The 18,782-nt window shown below is 44.8% G+C and overlaps 1 long non-coding RNA gene across 1 annotated transcript; it reads right to left on the bottom strand.

Moving 5' to 3' along the window:
* Positions 1-3,225: 3,225 nt before the first annotated feature.
* LOC144165124 (uncharacterized) lies at positions 3,226-15,340 on the bottom strand. Its single transcript, XR_013321376.1, has 3 exons — positions 15,253-15,340; positions 5,434-5,512; positions 3,226-3,390 (listed from the first exon to the last, which is right to left on the bottom strand). It is a non-coding gene; the product is annotated as an uncharacterized LOC144165124 (long non-coding RNA).
* Between the last annotated feature and the right edge of the window lie 3,442 nt (positions 15,341-18,782).

Below are 18,782 nucleotides of genomic sequence, written 5' to 3'. Positions count from 1 at the left end.
GTGCTGACCTCGAGATCCTAGATGAATCAGTATGGCTTGAGGTAGGCCTCACGAGGGGCGAGAGGCTACTCATCGGTGCATTCTATATATGCCCGGATGTATTACCTTCTGAATTTATTCGAACACTCACATCCATAGAAAATGTATCAAAGGCACACTCCAGTCATAAGCTCATTATACTTGGGGCCTTCAACAGCCCAGGTATTCGCTGGAACAGCCTTTCCTTTGAGCACAAAAAACATTATGCGACTCTCGAGCAGCCCTTCAGCACCTCATGGTGCTGCCACAAGAGCAGCTTGCTCAAGAAATCAATGGCCAGCACATGCAGGCAATAAACAACCACCACGTCGTTGTTCTGCAGTGGCTTCCATCTCACTGCGGTGTGGCTGGCAACGACGAAGCCGACAGAGCTGCTGCATCAGCGCATTCAAGCCCAATTATTACGCCAGTGCCCTTCACAAGGCGAGATGGAGCGACTCTCGCGTCATCGCTTGCCAAGAGTTCTCAGCGATTGCTGTGGACCGACCCAAATAATACCTACGATCCGTTGCACACAATAGACCCAGAGTGTCGATTTCGGATGCCAAGCGGTCTGTGCAAGCGAGATGAAGCTGTCCTGCATCGAATACGACTGAATGTGGCGTACACTAAGCATTTCCTTTATAAACTAGGTCGAGTTTCCTCACCTCTGTGCCCTACCTGTACAGTTCGCGAGGACCTGAAACATGTTCTCTGCGCATGTCCTCGCTACGAACTTGAGCGTACCACGGCAAAGCTTTCTGTGGGCCTGCCGGCGTCCGCCCAGATCTCTTCGAGTCACCTCCTTGGGCCCTGGCTTGCAACCGGCATGGCAAGTCGCGCAACAATAGTGCTCCTAATGTTCCTCCGAAGCACTGGACTTGTCAGTGAGCTATGAACTCTCAGACAAATGACTATATCGTCTGATTGTGTGTGTGCTTTTTGTGTGCGTCTGTGTGTTTGAGTATTCTTGTGTAGGTGAGAGTTTTCATTAATCTTCATCACACCTTCACCCCCATTTGGTGTAGCAAGTCGGGCGCCCCGCCTGCATGACCTCACTTGTTCATAAAGATGTTTCTCTCTCTTTCTCTCTGAGGTGACCTCCTGGAGCGAATAAAAAAATGACACCACTTTCCCACCAAGAGAACCTTGAGTTGATGCGAAACATCTCGGAGGTTCCCAAACGTTCACGAGACTGGGTATCTAAATAACGGAAAATAACAGAATTGTTGGCGCCCTTTGAGCTCATCGGACGGCGCAGCGTGACTCAACCGAAGCAGCAACTGAGGGAGTGTTGCGCAGCCCGGTTTTATTAAATACAGCAGATGGAGTGGAGAGGAAGAGTTGAGAGACGAGACGCGCATGCGAGTTAATCGCGCAGCTGCGGTGATGAGCAGCGTGCGCGCTATCTCACAGCTGGTGGGGAGAGGGGGAGAGGTGCGGACGGACCACGGACGGACGACGGACGACAGAGCCTAGAGCAAAAATGCTTTGCATCTAAAACTTGTGCTGCTAGTCTGCAGTACTAGGTCAAACTGAGAGCTTTCATTGCATGGAAAGAATAAACGATTGGTTCAGATTTCTGGTCAATATTTCTCCCTTCACGTTCAAGTAGTTCTATGGCGTCACACGTTTCTGAGCCTACAAACGCCATCTGTAACTTTCTTTTTTAAAAGTTACCTTGCGACACTGCACCAATCTAGCCATCCATGCGTCGTATATCCGAACTTAGAGGCGCGTTCTTTGTTCGCATTTTTCCTGCGAATTGTAAGATACCTGTCTCGCAAAAATGTACCAAGAAGTTGTTTCTCCCCAAACGCAATTATGAGAAAGATAGCTTTTGTGGGGATAAACCGTTGGGTTGAAATATAACTTGTCTGCTTTCAATATTTTAACCTGAATCCTACTAGTTTGACACCATCTCTGCGCTTCGTTCGGCTTATGTGTGTTTTGTATGCACCAGGGCAATAGGTTGCATGTTGTTTCAAAAACAAGAGATGCTGCGAAACACATGATGTGTTCAGAGTGACCACAGTGTCACATATAATAGCTGGCAAAGTGGAGTTAACAAACAAACGTGGCCAGGCCTATATTTGAGTGCCCACTTTGCGACTTAGCGCATCAGATTCTGAGTCTTAATTTTTTGTAGAGAATTAGCATCCTGCGCAGTTACCGAAAGATGACATAACAACCCAAAAAAAGTTGGAATGTTCCAAGAATAACTCTTAAAGTAAAACTCTAGAGCTCACACCTGCCTTCTCGTGGTATTTAAATTGGCTGCCTTTTAAGCACTTGAATGTTAGTAGCTTAGTCACCGGTCATCGGGAATATTTTTTTGTATTCTCGCAGCTTTCTGAAGGACGGTTGTGCAGCACTAACGTCTACCCTTTGCTGCCAATACTGCAGTAGAGAAAAAGGCGCACCGTTTCCGACTGTTTGTTCACCGTTAGCCTATGCCTAATTAAACCGACTGTTTGTTCACCGTCTGCCTATGCCTAATTAGAGCTCATGCCCTTCAAGTCTGTCCAGCGCTAAAGATACACTGGCTTGAAAAGAATAATAGTTGGCAAAAACACGATATTCATGACGGCAATTTTACGAAGTCGACCATTGTTATAATAGGGATAAAGGGTAACACTTACTTTTTGCGTGGCAACATTACAATTGCTCTACGGAACCTGGAGTTTTTGTTGTATGTGTGTTTTTCTGTAAAGGCTGTCTCAGGCCAAAGAGCTAATGTGTATGGTGCAATATTTCTACGCTGGTTTTTCTTATTTCATGCCGAGGTGATAGGTGCTATCCGTACTGCTCAAAGCGACTCTCCATTTAGGCCCCTGAAATATGTTTACCAAAAGTTCCGGGAGAAACTGGAAAACATTGTAATTACAAAAAATATGAAGGTAGAAATCCATTACGGCCTTTAATTGGCCTGGGCTGAACCCTCTACGCCATTACGAAACATATATGGTACCCGAGCGTTTCATAAAATTAGTGCCGTATTTTTATCCCTACTAGATGAATATTACGACGAACTGTGTGGCCTGGAATTCTGTCCCGTTTCAGTCATATATTAGGAACAATTTTAGGTGAAATCTATTGAATTGCTTCAAATTCTCTCCAACATTTTTCTGTGGTATAAAAATTGGCTTATACCAGTCATTTTCACATTATATTAAAATACAATTTTCGAAATTCTTTATTGTCAGTAGCATTAAAGGACACACACATCGCCGGGTATGTCGGGGCTCATTCAATGGGTAATGAACCATTGCCATAATCCCAGCCACCTTGAAATTTATAGCACTTTTTTATGCCATGGTTATATGAACCACAGAAACACTCCTCTGGGCAAGTCGTATTGTTGCTGTCACACTGAAAAAGACAAATGTAGCGATTAGGTGTGAAGTCATAATAACACCACACACATAAAGAAATGTTTGTTTTCAGCAGCACCAAAACAAACTTGTATATCGAGGGTGAAGCTTCCAAAAGACGTCATTTATTTGCTTAGCTAAATCCTTTTTTGCGCACATATTGGGTATTCAGCTTCTATTTATTTTGCAGTTAAACATTTGTCACAAGCTTTATCACCATATTATAAATCATTTTTCCGTTCACTATTGTGGAATACGTTTTTCAATAAAGTCGCCGAACCAATGCCACCCCGGTTTTTCTCAGCGCCTGTTCTGTTTCTGTAAAACAAAGCGTACTTCTTATACTCTTGACCTCTTCTCAGAATCGATTAAACGGTAAAAGCTTTACCCTCAGAAATTTGTAACATCATTTCAAAATTGTAGAATAAATGAAACCACAGTCAGCAGTCGTACAAAATCAGTGATTGTAACGCAGGCACACAAAAATACAAGAAGTGAGATAAACCCTTCGTATTCGTTTTTCTTTTCAACATATTTCAATTTTTGATGAAATTGCGGTCACACCACTAAAGTAACAACTAACTCTGGAGCTTTGCTGTAAAGTACAAGAGAAAAATTATAATATTTGCGGAGAAGACTACAAAACAACATCAATTGTTATTGCTTTAGGCTTCGTGACATTCATTATGGTATTCAGGTAGTCATGGAATAGCGATTACAAAATACTTGAACAAAAATTATTGCCAAACAATACGTAACGAGCACTGGTAAGATGAATACTATGACACATGAACCAGACAAAATGTAACATTGCGTCTTTTAACTGCACAGATAAGTGAGCTCGTATTTCCCCCGTCCAACGTTCCCAGAAAAAAAATGCCAAGACAAAATAACCAGCACACATTAGTCGGCGCCTGATGTGTACTCATTGCGTCCGCCAGCTCCACCAACGAGAGCCCTCTGCTCAGCGTTCGTGGCGTTATCCATCGCGTGCTGTTTTGTTGGACATTCAAAGGTATTTCGCAAATGAAGTGGGGAGCACAGACGCCGACTTCGCGCAACAAACGCCGGGTTCCCGAGGCTGGTGGCCGCGGATTTTTGAGTATGCTAACACAGTACACTTCGGAAGATATGGCAAAGCCTCTGGACGGAACGACCCGGGCATGGTAGTTATGAAGAACTTCCGGCGGCAGTTTGGGAATCAATCTATGGTGCAGCAGCCAAGCCTTTGACGAAAGGAAAAGGGCCGCCAGCTCTGCTCTTTCTCGGGCGTTCCACCACAAGCGCATGGTGGGCCAATTTTTGGTCGTGTTTTCTCTTCCGGCGGCTGTGTTTACTATTTTGCTGCAGACGTTTTACCTCAGACACTTAGCTTCTGTCGTTTATTGTGTGCTTTTGAATGAAATATGCAAACCTAAATCGTGAACAAAATATTACGTATAGCCTGCCAAAAAAAAGATTTTTTACCGAACAAAATTAAAAAAAACAGGATATAGGAGTTTTTTAGCTTATTTCTTGTCCTAATGTCTCAAATGAAATGAAACAGACATGAATCTGAAGCAACGAACTGCAGTATGAGCGATTTGCTCCATTCTGTGACTAGTCTTGCAATATATGCGCTGGCTGATCTAGCAATATCTTGAGGCAAATTTATTGTGAATACCGTACTTTATATTTTGTTATTCTGAAAGTGCTCCATTTTGGTCGTATCATAATCTCTCAGCGCAAGAGGGCCATTGGCATCATATTATACAGTGAGCACAAGCGGGAATATTCTCTGCACAGTGCGCTAGTGTGATGGTATCCAATTAAGCTTCAATTAAAATCACGAGGTTATTGGATTACGAACGCATGTCTGAACCTGCCCCGTGCATTAAAGATTATTTATTTATTGACAAAACCAGTCTTGATGTGAGCAAGGAGAAAAACTGCCCCGTAAACGCTCCGCTGAATTAAGGAGATTTGTTTCTTTGTGCGAAACCTATGGGCTGTTTTTATTCTGTATTATTGTAGGTTTAAAGCCGTTGGATGTTTAACTCACCGTTCCTTCACAGTCAACTACTTCCAGGTCATCTGCGCTCGCAAAGGTGTAAATGTAGGTAAAAAATAAAGTTGCAATGCTGAAAAAAAAACAGTCATGTTGCTGTGGTTATGGTTTATAATATTTTAGTTGGGGAGCTTTGTAGATCCACCATCTCCAAAAATTTCTTAAAAACAGATTGTCACCATGACCACTACATCCACCATCTTTCACTACAGCCACCATCATCCACTACAGAATAAAGCAATCTCACAAAATATTTACTCTTTGTCTTCAGCGCTTACCCACGGGATTCTAAGTCTCCGTTAAGAGCTCTCCGATCTATTTACGTCTTTCATGCGCCACACTGTTTCAGTGACACCGCTTATGTTTTCACTTCGCCGCATTAGAACCCCAGACCAAGGGCAAGTGTTTCTCATGTTTCAGCTATCTAATAAGAGTCACTTGTTAATTAGCTAATAGAGTCACTTGTCCAATTGAAGACACTTATAATATAACTGCCATAAAGAAGTTATAGAACACAACACCAAGGCAACACACGCGCATTACACGAAAGAAGGCATTAGCATTTTCTTCTTGACAAGTAGAGCACCATGTGTATTTTACTTTAGGCTGTTTTACTCTTACTTTACTTTTACTTTACCTTTAATTTTTTTTATTTCAATTTTAGTTACGTTAGCTCGCTAAGACAGCACAAATTCTGCACATCATGCCACTTTCCCCAACCTGCAAATTGGTGTTTATTTGGAAGTTTTCTAAATCGTTTATGGACTGTTGCGACTGTAAACAAAGTAAAGGGTCATGCAGACCAACACAACTTTGGTTTATTCGAAATATGGCCTCGTTAAAATATTGCTCACAACCCCTTTATGTCAATTTTGAACAACAATTACATATATAATTAGGAAAAACGGATTGGCTTGTGACTCACAAGCGCACTTGCTGCACTAAAACATACGACGTAAATTGCAAAGATGTGCCATTAACGGAAGCTGCCAAAAGCAACCGCAAGTTAGGCAGGGCTTATAAGCTTGCACAACCAGGTATTTTCGCTTAAACGCATTGGATATTCATCTTATAAAAGTAAGAATCGTTGGGCAAACAACGGAAGTTTCCAAACCACACGTTAACATGGAAGTACCAAAGCGTACTGCTGTTAGTAGTGCGCGGGCTATGTTATGGCTGCAGAGCAGTCCGGCACTTTGGGGTTGCGTCACACGGCTCCGGCAGTTGGGCTTAAGCGAAGTTGTTTAAAGTGACTTGTTTGTCGAGCATACCCTATGTTTGAAGAAACGAATACTTTCGGCTGTAGCAAAAACAAACGAGGTAAAAATATCGCTAAAAACAAAGCAAAGGTACACAGCGGTTCAGTGCATATATACACAGATAAGTCTGTGGGAGCCAGAGAGCGACTCCTACGTTCTTTTTAGTTTGAGAGTTGCCCTCAACTTGGTCAACCATTCCCTCCCAAAAAGTTGTGGAGAATGTTTTGAGTCCGATTCGGAGTAACCTGAAGCCGCTTTCTGCTAATGGCAACATTTCAACATCACTTCGAAAGCCACATGGATTGTTATCCGCGTACCACGGGACTTTTTACGTCCATGTACATGGATGACTTGGCAATCGGTGCGCATACAGAACACGAAGCGATTACTATATACAATGACACAATCAAGATTTTTAAATCTGCTTCTACGAATATCAGAAATTGGGTTACCAACAACAGAAACATGGCCTCTGTTTTTCTCAACAACCGAACAGGCTCACCCTCTACAGTATGATTGCCGCAATCAGAGACTTCGATAGTTCTTGGACTGATATGGGTCGCAATGCAAGACGTGTTTGTTCTTCGGCCGCAAGTCCCGACAAATGAACGACCGGCTACAAAGAGATTGACACTGAATGCTATTGCCAAAACATTCGACCCACTGGGATTTTTTTACCCCCTGTTTTTATCACAGCTAAGATTTTTGAAAAATAGGTCTTGATTGGGACGATGAAGTACCCAAAGACTTGGCGCAAATTTGGCAGCGCTGATGTACGCCTTGAAAGATTCATTTTCCATGGTTTTTTGGTCAACGGCTCAATCAAGACATTGCAAAGGCTATGTTGCACGAATTCAGTGACGCCAGCCCTAGTGCTTATGGTGTCACTGCATATCTCTTTTTGGAAGATTCGACACAAGTTCATCAGTCACCTCTGCTTATCTTAAAAGTGAAGTGTCCCCTGTTAGTTCTATCACTCTAGCAAAGCTTGAAATAAAGTGTGTTCACTAGCTGCCCGTATGATCATATACATTCGTAAAAGCCTGAGCCTTGGGATCATAGAGACGCATCTATGGTCAAATGTTTTCATTACTTCATGTTATATTCTCACGAGACCACTATTTGGAAGCCCTTGGTGCAGATTGAGATAAACGAAATCAGAAGAACCTTAATCAGGTAGTCGCTCTACTGCACAGAAAAGGATATTCCAACGGGCATCCTCACTAGAGGAATTTCCCCCTGCCAATTGCAACAGTCCACATTGTCGTGTCACTGTCTGGATTTGCACACTCTAATTTGGGCCTTCAGAACCAATACCTTTAGATGCACAAAGCACAAAACTTACGGAGGAGACCCGAAACCCGATCTTGAAGTCAAATGTCTCGACGTCTGCAGTCGTTGACTTTACCCGGTTTAGTTCCGTCTTACGCCTCCATCGAGTTGTAGCTTGGATGTACCGGTTAATAGAACAACGCTCGGAACAAGAACAAGATTACGGGACACTTCGCGGCTCAGGAAGATAGGAAGGCCGAGCTTGACTGCATTGAGAGCACGAATCATCTGGTTTTCCTGAAGAACTCTATGGTGTAAACAAGGGGCTTCCTTTACCACCAACCTCATCTCTAAAATCACTGAACCTGTTTTTTGATGATGAACGACTCCTGTGGGTACAAGAAAGGCTACAGGCAGAAACGCTCTAACAATGTTTCAAACAAATGTTTTACGCTGACCTGCTCGTACGATTAACCCACATGACGTTAGGTCATGCTGGTCCCATGACACTCTGGTTAAACTGCGAGACAAATACTCGATCATCAAAGGACGACAACTCGTCAAGAAATTGCTTCTTGCCAGTGTAGCATGCAAATGATTTCATTCAAGCACATGTATTCAAGATGAAGCACCGTTACCGGAGGACCGACTCATAGAAACCGCTCCCACAAAACCTGTGGAGTAGATTTTGCTGGTCTGCTCTACGTAAAGGCAACATCGCCAGGATACCGGAAGTATGTGGTTTTTTTGTGCGCATTTACAAGAGCGATTATTCTCGAGCTTATACTAGACACGTCATCAGAGATTTTCATTCGAGCTATGCGCCGTTTTGATTCGAGACACGGACTCGGTCAAATGGCATACAGTGACAATGCGCCTACATATAAACACTGCGCCCAAGGACTCGCTGCGACTTAGAAAACTCTCAAACACCCCGTAGTACAAGAACATGTCATGTCCTCGTTAATTTCTTGGACGTTTATTGTAGAAGCAGCGACATGGTGGCGTGGCTCTTATGAACGAGGTGTGCGCTCGGTAAAAACATGTTTGCGCAAGGTATTGGGACGATGGCTTGTGGACGTAGCCGAAATGGCCTCAATCGTCACGGAAGTAGAAGCCATACCTATTTCCCGGGAACTCACGTTCGTTTACAACGATGTTTCAGAACCTTTTCCCCCATCACCAGCATGCTTTCTTGTTGGGAAAAGGCTGACCTTGTTACCACATTTGGTGCTGCATATCGAGGATCCACCTCAAAGGGGTCGACATCAACTCTGCTGAAAAGGATGTGGCGGCAACGAGAAGAATCATGATACAAAATTTGGCCACGGTGAGAAGGAATACCTCTACAAACTTCGGTCTCAAAGCAAGACACGTCGAAAGGTATCCAGTTAGCTAAAAACAGTGATCGGTAATTCTCGTCAACGGTGACTCTAAACTACGTGCAATATTGGAATCTAGCTCGTATAGAGACGGTACATCTAGGTCGTGACAACAAAGTTCGCTTCTGCACCTTGCGCTTTCCGAGAGAACTAATCGCAAAGCGACCAGTACCACGTTTGTACGCGGTAGAAGCAGACTGAACAGAGCTTGCTCGTAGTCGGGGAAGATATAAAATTTTTACTTGTAAACATCCTTGATGCCCCGACATCACTACCATATTTGCAGATCATCACACAACCGGCCCTCTCGAGCTGCTTCATGCTTTTTTAAATAGTCGCCATTAAAAGTCACTGCGATCTGCTTGGTCATTCTTTGTTTCAAACAGTTCTTGGTCTCTTGGGCTTGGATTCCCACAATATTCGTATTATATTTACCTCGGCACCAACAGTGTCATAGACACACTCTCTGGCTTGGTTTTTTAAGTCCCGTGACGACACTAGTAAAGGCTCCAACCTCGCGACATTCAGAAGCTCAGGGTGCTTTGATACCGCAGTGTAACTCTCGCTGTCGCACTACTGGATATCCGAAAAGGTCGGCGTTGCTACTGCCCACCAGCTCCATGCAGCACGATAGCAGCAATCGGGCAGCAACGCCGCGCCCCGCTCCAGACTGCTATTACTACCACAGGCCGCCAGCGCGATCCGCAGTTTTTTACTGACGACTTTGAAGAGCGGATTGACACATACAACTGTGTGATTTCTTTCAATTGATGGAATGACCCTTACAAGGTACTGAACGTGTCCTTCTGTTTCACCGAGTGGCTAAAACTTGGTTTTATATTCATAGCAAAGGTTTGACCACGTGAAGCAGCTTGACCACTGAACTTTGTCGAATTTTCCGCACATCCTCCAGGTTCTCAGAAGCTGTGAAGAAAAACTTCAATGAGCCCGGGCAATATCCCACGGAGACCTATACGTCCTACATCGAGGATGTATTGACCTTATGCCGACGAGTGGATGGCTGCATGTCGGAAGGAGTCCGCGCCTTGCATATTCTGAAGGGAACTGCCCCTTTTGATTCGCAAGCACTTGAGCTGAGAACCATTCACGCCTCCAGGACGTGACAGGAACATCCGAGCGCCTTGAAGAACTGAAATATATGCGGGAGGAGCCAGCCATTTTGGGCGATGGTTTCGCTTAGTACTTCCACTTGCGGGACATTACTCCGCTGACCGTTTGCGGGGACCCTCAAGGATACGTGTCGCACAATCTCCACCAGCACCTCCACCACCACCAGCACAATCGCCGCCAGCCCAGGAGTACTTTAGTGCACGCCGGAGCGCAACAAGATAGCTTCGTTCCCGGCCTCTGTGCGCTCATCATGGATAAGTTGGCCGCAATAAAATCCGGTCCTGCGTAGAAGGCTCAGCACTCTTGCACAACTCCCGCTGGCTCTGCCCGCTCACTGCCGCAGGTCATGCCAACGTCGACGCCGCTAACGCAAGTGGGGCCCATTCTTCCATTTGTGCAGTCTCTTAAACTCCACAGTCTTATCCCGCCTGGCGCCCTTCACGGCCGGTTTATTACTAATGTGGTATCCGGGGCCATATTTCCCATTTTTGAAGCAGCCAGCAGTACAAGAGTTGAAGTTAGTCTATGTAGGCACGCCGTTATAACCGCCCTCAGCGCTATAGACAATACTTGTTTCCACTAGCTGCCAGTCGCTCTACGCCCCCTCCTGTCCCCCAGGATCCGCCCCACGCACAACACCCTCCCCGACGTCTGTCACCTTTGCCTTACCGCCTGTCTTCCTCTCCTCTTCGCCTTGACTAAAGTTGCAGAGCGGCTTTCGGAAAACTGAAAGCAGCAGATTCCTGGGGGGATACTGCGTCAGAGAAAAAAATCTTCAAGTCTCCATGAGTTCCCATCAAATACATTGACTGTGTTTATCGAAGAAGTTTGGGCCGAAGCTATAGTAGATACTTTTCAGTGTTTCCGTCATTCATGAAGATTAGTACCCTTGGTTACGCAAGGTTTCAATGCCCTATGACGGTCCAATTGGTCGTGTAGTCAACGGTGTCATGATTCTGCCATCCACTTTTTGCACAGCTCATGTTTTCATCGATATCATATATGATCACCTACAGTTCCTCGGGTTGTCCCCATGTGCATATGACGTTATTTTGGATCGGGATTTTCTGTCAACAGCCGCCGCAAAGCCACCATTCATATAGGCAAAAACTCCACTGCCACTGTTTCCGATAGATAAAACAAACGCCACTTCGTAGCGAGGACTGATTATTTTCGGTCCCCTGGAGAAGAAACAGTTTTATCCGACTGCTCGACCAGAGTCACTGGTTCTGATCTGTTGATCGAACAAGCTGGAACGTTTAAGTTGAAACGCGTAGCTATACTTTCCTGTCTCGTCCATTTTTCGTCTGCTTTAGCTCGCCTTGCGGCAGTTAGTACGTCTGCCGAAACAAATTTGCAACCGGAATGTTCCACAATCGCGTCGGTTTTCGACGATGAAGCAGCGTTTTTCCTTCCAGTGTCTGCACTTTCGACACATGGGCACGTTTCGGAGTCGCCAACCCCAGCCTCTGCTTTTGACATGACCATAAGTTGTGATCCCCCAACAGAGCAGAAGGAAGCATTGAAAGTCTGTTTGCTTTCAATCTGATCAACCATCAAGAAATCTGCTGTTTGCCGCGGCCCAAACCACGTTTTTTCATTGGAGCGGAGGCATACAAGATAATGTCGGCGACATGCTTCAGGGGAATATCATCCGCCCTTCCTCGAGCCCCTGTTCTTTGCCTGTTCTGCTAGAGTAAAAAGTACGGATGGTACGCTTTTGTGTCCCCAATCGGGAAAAATATCTCGAAAAGGAGGTCACCCGATGAACCGAATTAATGATATTCTGGAGACTTGCAAGTTGCCGAGCAATTTAACAACCCCGAACTTTGTTCTAGATATTGCCAGGTTACCTTGCGCGAAGCCAAGTTAGAGAAAACATATTTTGCAACACCCGATGGTCTTCACGCATTCGTGATGCCATTCTCGCTGTGCCTTTCTCCGGCCACATTAAAATATAAAAGAGCTTTTTTCGGCCGAAGCTACAGGCCGAGAATATCGACCGCCTGGGCGAGCAGTCTACGCTGTTCTGCTCCTTCAGATCGAAGCCACTTGGTACAGGTGGTGATGGAAAGGGATGGGGAGGTATCAGTCGGATAGTTGAGCCGCGGCCAGTAGAATAGGCAATTAGGTAAATCAGCGCAGGCAGTGTGGCAGTTAGGACAAGAGGGGTCAGAAATATAGCCATACAGGAATAGGCAGGAAGGAGTGATCAGGGCATTTATTTGGATGTGCCGGAGGAGTCGAGCATCCGTTACCGTGAGTGATTGGTGGGGAGGCGGGTAGAGGCGTTTGTCTAGACGGAGCTTAAGGTAGAAATCTGATGGTAGGGCGAAGGGAGAGCCTCGCAGCGTCCTCCGAGGCCCCGGGCCAGAAGAATTTTTAACAAGTCATTGACACTGCACTTAGTCGCTTTGAATGAAGACGACATCTGGACGACATTGTGGTTTTTTTCTCTACTTGTGATTACCACCTACACCACCCAGAAGAAGTCCTTACGTGTCTTGCTAACGCAGGGTTTCAACTAAACACAAAATAGTGCAGATTCGCTAGTAATCCATCAAGGTGCACGCACATGTGGTGAGCTAAACAAGAAATCTGCCCCGTACGCTGGTAAAATCAATGCCGTACAAAGCGTTCCCAAGTCGACCCGTCAAAAAGAAAACCGCATTTTTCCAGGTTTAGCTTCTTATTTCCAGCCTTTCATACTCAACTTCGCTTCGCGTGCTTCGCTCATCCACAAACTTCTTACACCTAGCACCCTCTCGCATCTTGCACCTCCTACACATGTTCCAATGACTGCGAGCACGCTTTCACTTCTGCGGCGGTGCTCTGGCATTTTGACCAAAATACAGCTACTATTCAACACACAGACGCCAGTAGGCATAGACTCGGTGCCTTGCTATTAGAGCTCACCGCATCTTCAGTGAAATACGTTTGTGGCCTACGCAAGTCCCGCTCTCACTTCTGCCGAACACAAATATACAATCACGGAACAAGAGTGCCTCGCAGTTCTCTGGGCAGTGCAAACGTTCCCCTATACCTGTATGGACGCCACTTTACTGTGGTCACTGACCACAACGCTTTATGTTGGCTCTCCTCTCTCAACAACCTCAATGTCGGGCTTTGCCGCTGGGACATTCAGCTTCAACATTGTAATTTACAACGACCTAAAAATCAGCCAGAAGCACATAAATACAGACGCCCTTTCCCATTGCCTTTTCTAGTCAAAAACGTATTCATCAATCCTCGCCGCTCAAGTCACCCTGCCTATAGCGGTTTTGGACGTGGTGAAGCTCGACTGTCTCGACGACTTGGTTGCACTTCAACCGGCAGACAGTTAGTGTCGAATGTAAGGCATCCACTGAACGGTTTGTTACAGCCATCGAACAGTCACATGCGTCGTCAACTGTGGACGTTTTGTATCTTTAATGGTGTCCTACACAGTCGCAATTACGGGCTTAGCACAGACAAGTCGGTTCCGGTCGTTCCAAGTGCTTTGTTTTTGGCTACAGTTGTTTTCGACCTGTTGCGCAGCAGCTTCGCGTTCATTGCACGCTGCCTTCACAAGGCTCGATTAACTTGTTGCACAACACCTCCAGGGTAACCCTCACCCGACGGAATGAAGTGGTCGTACGGCAAACACACGTTAAGGGTTTGCTTGCAGGGCGGGAAAAAAAATCTACAAACCACATACAGACATCTAGCACCTAGATAAATGCTACCTGTTGCGCACTGCTGCAACGAATGGGACTCCCTTTGTAATTTGGTGAACACCAATTTTCTTGCGTTTTAAGAGGTATTACTAACGATAAATTAGCAACAGTTTCGGATAAATAGCTCTCATAAACCTTCCCTCAGCCTTCTCCTAATTCCCAAATTTATGACTAAATAGTTTAAAATGGTATAAGTGGGAATCACTAGTCACACGTGCCCAATTGTTTCGGCGTGTGCGCTTGTGTAGCGCGTGGGTGTACCTTCAAGCTAGCACATCAGTATGGCTAGGTTCCGTTGTCTCACCTTTAGAAAGCCGCTCCCCTCCGCTAATTCCCCTGATTCACGTCCGGGCTGCAGCAGTGGCATCCGCCGCTCCAGCCCGGCCGTGCCCGATGCTGCTGCTGTGTCCGGACGTCTGATCCTGAATTCCAAATAACGGCTGCAGAATCTCTGGTTTCACTTTGTAGAGACATGTGTGTGAATTCAAGTGACGCCACATGAACAATTGTTGTGGGGGTCGTTTAAAGCTTTAATTCTAAGCACCTTTACAGCCTGGATTGGAGCCAATTTTTTTCTGGTGTTTTTGTGCTTGTCAGTGAGCGACGACAAGCCGAGCGACCAGAAACCGAAAGTTACACAGCCGGACGCTCTAACCAGACCAAGAGAGCGGCACCCGGTGGCATGTTTCCGGAGATGGAACACTGAAACATTACCTTGTTTTTGTCATTTTGTGGCAATATTTTTAACCTCAGCTTAGAGATAATTCTTTCGCACTTCGCGATTGTTTTCGGCGGAGAAGGCTTGGAATCGCCACGATTATATAACGTGTAATTCGATAATCTGACTTCTAACAAACTATTTCGTGGTCACTTTTCGCAATCTGGTCCCCGGGACAATCAAAAAAGAACAAAAAAGTGTGTTCCGACCCCGACCTTCCCCGTTATCCGAATTTAGACGCACTCATAGGGTGCATGAAAGTTGCGGCACTTAAATCAACGTTTTCAGGGAACAGTGCTTGCAGGCTGCCCCGTAAAAGGAGTGGCGGTACTTACATGACACGTAGAAAAGCCATTGCAAACTCAGTGCTCTAAATCTCGCAGAAAACCAAAGATATTTAGGAAGCAGTGTCTCCTTCGAGGTAAATTTTTGAATGTGTAGCTTCATTTTTATACGGCTCTGTTAAATTGTTAATTATGTATGTATGTCTCTTATTTTTTGTTTTGGTGTAACAGACAACCCTCTGACGCACGAAAAAATACTTTCAAATTTTAAGGGTTACTGTCCGCCCTTAGGTCTGCCGTGCGGTTCACACACACACACACACAAGTAATTCAAACGTGCATTTTAATGAAATTGGGGTTGACCACGACAGTTTATTTACAAAGCTCATCAAAGGTCTGTAAACGCACATATTTAGAAACTGACATTCGTGGCTCATACTATCATCCGTATTTTGAGACTTTGTCAAAAAAAAGTAAAGGTCATTTTTGCCGTACACAAACATGCGTTCGACTTGGGTACTTTCAGGCCGTCTGAAAAGAAAGTTACTCTTCAACTGCTTTTAGGTACGCTGCTGTAAATCTTCAAGCATTAAACTGTGTGAGTAGCACCATAATGCATGAAGGCAAGAAAAAATCAATTTTAGTGGTACCAGAATTGCCCCTTTTTCCTACAATATTCGGAAGGGCACTACACCAGACCAAGCACAATGGTACTGTAGAGGAAAGTAGCGCCAAGTAGTACAATAAACATACTTTTAGAGTCATACAGGGCAAGTGTAATTTGATTGCTCAAAATGTATCTTTTTACCGGTTTTGGACAGTCACAAAATAATGAAGTTGGTGCTGAATGCTTTGTACCTTACACGTATATTTCTCGACTATTACTATTGCTGTTGAGAGCAAGGTTTTTCCGTTTCTCGAAATTTTTGAGAACATCATTTCTGTCTGAACAGTTATATTAGATGCACGCTTTGGCCATAAAAGACGCAAAGTGAAATACAACACATTAATTGTTAGTACATTTTTTCGATTATTTTCTGGTTCAATGTTTTATGATCTACTTTGTACGTATTGAGCTCTAATATTACAAACCGTCCGAAGGTCCTGGTATCAATTACAATTTGGTACGGGACAAATAGGTCGGTACACAGCCTCCTAACATCAAATCGAAGAAAGGCAGGAAGATAATCTCTTGCCAATTGCCAAACAAACATAAATTCCGTAGTTTGACATTAGGTACCGTCACCTCTACAACCTGATACAGAAAAGGGTACGCAACTATACCCAACTAATTTTGCCCCGCAAAAACGAAGCCTGCAAAGGCTCATTACTAGGTGTACTGAACTTTGAAAGCAACCGGAGCAATAAAATTGCGCGAAAACATCCCCTGGATTTCGTCTTTTTAGTGCTATAGGAACATTCCTTTACCTAATAAGTAAGTTTATTATTTTGCGAAAACAGTTCGTGTTAGGCGAAAGACGTGGCTCCGCAACAAGCGCTTACTTCGAATACGATCAGTGGTGTTTTGATCACCACTATGAATGTAGTGCCTGCTCGTGCACAGTGAACCCGACAGTTATAACAATTCACCCCTTTAACCATGTATTAGAAGACAACAACGCGAAAAGGTAAAGCAACGGAATTTATCATTGTTGTGGGTGATACCTACAAAAATTATTTAGACGACATTGTTCTCTCTTGCGGCTGTTTTCTGCAGCTTCTGACATTTTTTCTAGAAAACTGACAAACAGCACGCGCCAGGTGAACTAAACTAAATATATTTTGTATATTTACCACAGAAGTTCCCGCAACTGCTTCTCCACAGATGCCTCAATGTCGGCCGCCTGTGCGCTTCACGCCTGACGTGCTGCCTTTTTACTCAGCACAAGAACACTACAAAAATCTCTCGCGGTGCTCAATTCTCCGTACGCAATTTGAAGCAAAAGCCTGATGATTCCTACTAGAAGTTCTTTATGTCAATTGCACCTTTCTTCGCGTTTGCTTCTTTGTCCTTAGTGAAAGCAATCTGAAAAACTGATTTTCTGATACACCGTGTTTGTGTCTCTTTCTTCCTCTTCACGCATTTGTCTTACGGGTTCAATTAGTCACACAACAAACTGGAACATCCCACATCTTCACCAGAACCAACATTCTGCTCGACTGGTTTGCCTCGTTTCGACTCACGTGTCACGTGGTCCGCTTTCTGATACAACCTTTACGTTTCAAATTCAATGTTTTGTGAATTTTTTTAGGCGGGAACATCGCTCCTCAAAGCCTAATATTCTTGACCAACCGACCAAGTTTTTATCTGCCACAGAGAACAGGACAACCCTAATAATATGCTAGCGCTGACAACGGGCGGAGATAAATCAGTGAGTAGAGCACTGGCGCACGTATTGTAGATCTCAGGGTACAAAATGTAAGGGAAGGCAGGTGTTTATTTGTTCCCCTACGCTAGAACAGGGGGCAACTTTTTTTGTTGAATGTAAGCAGCCACACAAATGGCACTTTTTTGAATAGCAAGCGTGTACTGTTTTCGTCTGAAAAAGAGCACAATCTTTGGGGCCGCATGCAATGACTTTTTATTCGCTCTACAATTTATGACACAAACAAGAAACCAACAACGCACTTCCTTTACGGACTGCCTGAATATTATCTCGAGAATGCAATAACACACAAAGCAACAGTTTGTGCTAACCCGAATAATGTGCTTCACAATATCCGCCTATAGTCTAAAAACAAAAATCGGTGCTCTGGATACCTACACACTGCGCGATTCAGGGCAACAAAATCGTTGAGCTGAATTCCGCTCTCGCGGTAGTAGGACGTAACGCACACCTCTCGCCCGTTCCCAGCGTAAAGCCATTACTAATACGGAGACTCAGGGAACGCGGAAAAATACGGCACATACAAACATTAAATAAAATTCGCAAATTAAACAATATTTATGTGTATGCTATTGCAACACGAGGGCCTTCGCTTGACAGAGGTGCTTCCGAAATCTCCTGTCTAGCAGAATGAGGTTCCTTGACGCCTCTCTCCTGTACAAGCAATTCTACCGGAAGGCGAATCACAGGGTATGTTAGATACCACCCTTCGCCTTTGTTGCTCTCGCGGTTTTTTTCTACATGCGTAGGTGCTCTGACCCCACCATATGAATTGCGCTTGCCAAAATTTTGTAATTCCCTGTTCCTTCAGGTCGTTCTGTACCTAGGATATCCAGTGAATCTCTACTTTTTCTCCGTGTTTTGTTGGTTTCCGCGTCCGCGCTGGGACTCTTTGCGCTAATAAAGGTAGGCCTACGAGTACTGGTGCTGCCTGGTCGAGCTCTTACGCATGCAACGTAGTGGCTTCCCTACGCCGCCTAATCCCCTCAGCCCACACCGGTTTGGCCCATGCGGACAGACCTTAACTGGCGCCCGATTGCCGGCTGGGTAGACTTTGAAGGTGCATTGCTGGTACCCGTAGTTGGCAGTCTTTCAGCAACGGTTGCTTTGCGAGAGTAATGAGAATAATAACAGCGCGTTATTCTATTTCACTGCCGCCAGTGTATTTGTTTGAAAGTGTTGCGAAACCCACAA

Source organism: Haemaphysalis longicornis, unplaced genomic scaffold (genome assembly GCF_048455015.1).
Source record: "Haemaphysalis longicornis isolate Haplotype H1 unplaced genomic scaffold, Haemaphysalis longicornis Haplotype H1 scaffold_14, whole genome shotgun sequence".
In the NCBI taxonomy this organism is placed as follows: domain Eukaryota; kingdom Metazoa; phylum Arthropoda; class Arachnida; order Ixodida; family Ixodidae; genus Haemaphysalis; species Haemaphysalis longicornis.
This window is presented reverse-complemented; position numbering and strand designations above follow the sequence as displayed.